Here is a 2814-nt window from a genome sequence, read left to right on the forward strand (position 1 = left end):
ATTATTACAGACATATCTCCTTAAAAAGGGCTAAAGAGAAACATTGACTTTTGAAAGATTACTGCTTTAGTCATTTACCAAGTAACCCAAATGTGGCCACTCCTGCACTGAACAAAAGCAAGATAAGTCTTATCAATAGATGTGGAAGCTGCTATATGAATGAGCAATATGCCATATGAATTGGTCTCTGAAGATAATTATGATTTTTAAAGTCTCTTATTGAGTAAGGTTGCTGATAGGTCTCTTTGGTGTAGTGTTAAGATTTTGAAGCACTTTTCCTTCATTCCCTATAGATGGTCATTTCCTGAAAAATATACTTTCAGCCTCATAGAACCTTAGAGAAGATGAGAAATTTTCCATAATCCATTCCATAATCCATCAAATTCTATATGAGCTGACCTAGCTAACCAGATAATATCTGATCAACTGAGATGCAGCATTGGGTATGTTCAGGAATATTTCATCTCTTGAAAATGATACAGAAGAAGCTCAAGAAGCAGTTTTAAAATGCATTAGAAAATAACTTCTTTTCTTTTCCTGTGATATTAGATCCTCTTTTGTAATTGGTTGCTATGTCTCTTCCCTGTCTGTTTTCTACTGTAGTATTGTTAGTCTAACCTAAGTTATCCTCCATCTAAATGATATTTTTGAAGACTTAAAGTGCGAGAGAATTGCAAAGGAAGCAAAAGGCACTCACTTTGCATTTGTAAAGTAATATATAATCAAATATGTAAAGAATATACAAATGCATGTGTATTTTAAATACAGACTCCATTTCTCAAAATAGCCAATAAAGACTTAGTGTTCTGCATCTGAAAAAAAAAAAAAAAAAACACCTCATAAAATAGCCATTTAGCCTCTTTGTAGTGTCTGTTTCCCATCAGCTTCCATCATTGTTTAGGTCTATATTATCTAGCAAATACTAGTGCAATATGGGTCAGGGCTTAGAGAAATAAATATACATACATATACATTAAATGTCACAGCAAACTTAATAGAGCTTAATAGAGCCCAAGTTCCCCTCTACTTTTAAATGTAGCCTATATTTCAAAGCTATCAAGATACCAGTGATGTCTTGGACATTGGCTCATTTGCTTCTGAGGAATCATGACTAGGTAAAATAGACATTGGTTGCAGTTCAGGCATCAAGAACTGTGTAACATGGTACAATGAAGTGCTGGTATGTATTTGACTACACTTAGGCGTCAAAGAAGTTGAGGTTTGTGCTGGAGTGATACTATTAATTAGGATACTAAGTAAAAAAATATTGGTTGCAGAATTTGGAAGTCACATAAATCTCCCAATGAATGAAGAGTTATTAATGTGAGTATAAGAAGCTCACATTAAATGAAGTGACCCAAGCACTTCAACAGCACAGCTTCCCAGTGGTATATGGATACTGCCTCATGTAGTTCTAAGTTGAAGATAAAACAAGTTAGTGTACTACAGGTTTATATCTTAAGACACCAAACAACTCTTTAAAAAAAATTAAGGACATAGATAAGTCAGGTAAAAAGAGACAATTATAAGGTGACGGGTAGAATGTAACTTAATGTAGTGCCAATAAGTTAATTTTAATGATCATACCTGAAATTTACATAATGTTATCATGCAATAGTTACTTCAATAAAGATAATATTTTTATTATGTAAAGCATACATAGTACAATCCTAATAGAAACTTTAAAGCAATTTTTATATTTGCTAAAAGATGAAAATGAAACTCAACTTTTATTAAGTAAAAGTCAATTGAATTATTTCAATAAATTATGTCTGCCCTTTCTATTTTTCAAGGATATTTTAATTGAAATGAATCTAATAAGCTATCTCAACATGAGCTCATATTTTTATTAACATTCACGGAAAATAGTAGTAGAGATATACAGAGGAAAATACACAACTTTGTCTAAAATCCTTTTAAATTCCACAGCTTTAAAATACAAGGAGTGGTGGATGAGGAACCTTTCACTGGGAACATTAATTTGTCTACAAGGAAGCAGAGGTAATAATTTGATTGAGGCAGTCAGAAGTTCATTAATTCACACACTCAGTTTGTTCAGATGCGGTCACTACATCCAGCAAGATGAAAAGAACTGTGTAGGATTTCATGTAGTAACAGAGAAGAATTTGAATTAAAATCTCTGGGGTGTAAATTATATGATTTATTCCCCTAGTGTCCAGAGTATATACCAGATAACTTCTTTGAAATAAAAAGTATAGCCAAATGAGTAGAGAATTAAAGAGATAAGCACTCTAAACTATATAATGATGGGGGTGGGGAAGAACTTCCTCACAATTTGGAAATATTTTGAGTGAGGAGTTTACTACATAATTTCCATGAATACTCACTTGTTAGATGGTGCCACATAATTAACGTCATTTTTATTCACGAATGGTCACTGCATGACTAACACTATATAGAATAATGATGATAATAATAATGGCTTTATCCCAGAAATTTACCCACATATGCAGATTAGTAAAGAAAATCTCCTTCCATGAAAAGGAGACAAGAGCCTTGCTGGTGGCACAGAGGTTAAAGTCAATGTTATCAAGTGATCTCCAGCCACTACAGCATGAATTTGATCCCCGGCCAGCCAGGGAACTCAACCACATTGGGCAGACCTCTCTTTTCTCACTTGCTGTTCCCCTCAGCAGTGTATTTCACTACATCTGCCTGTGCTGTTCCCCACTCTGTCTCTGGCAAACCTTCTCACCCCCACATACTTCTGACCTACACTCCAGTTATGATATGCACAAGTAAATAAATCTTTAAAAAGGAAAGGAAAAACAGAGGATGAACTTAAAATTACAA

The sequence above is a fragment of the Condylura cristata genome, unplaced genomic scaffold, assembly GCF_000260355.1.
Source record: "Condylura cristata isolate star-nosed mole 26May11 unplaced genomic scaffold, ConCri1.0 scaffold00015, whole genome shotgun sequence".
NCBI classification, from domain to species: domain Eukaryota; kingdom Metazoa; phylum Chordata; class Mammalia; order Eulipotyphla; family Talpidae; genus Condylura; species Condylura cristata.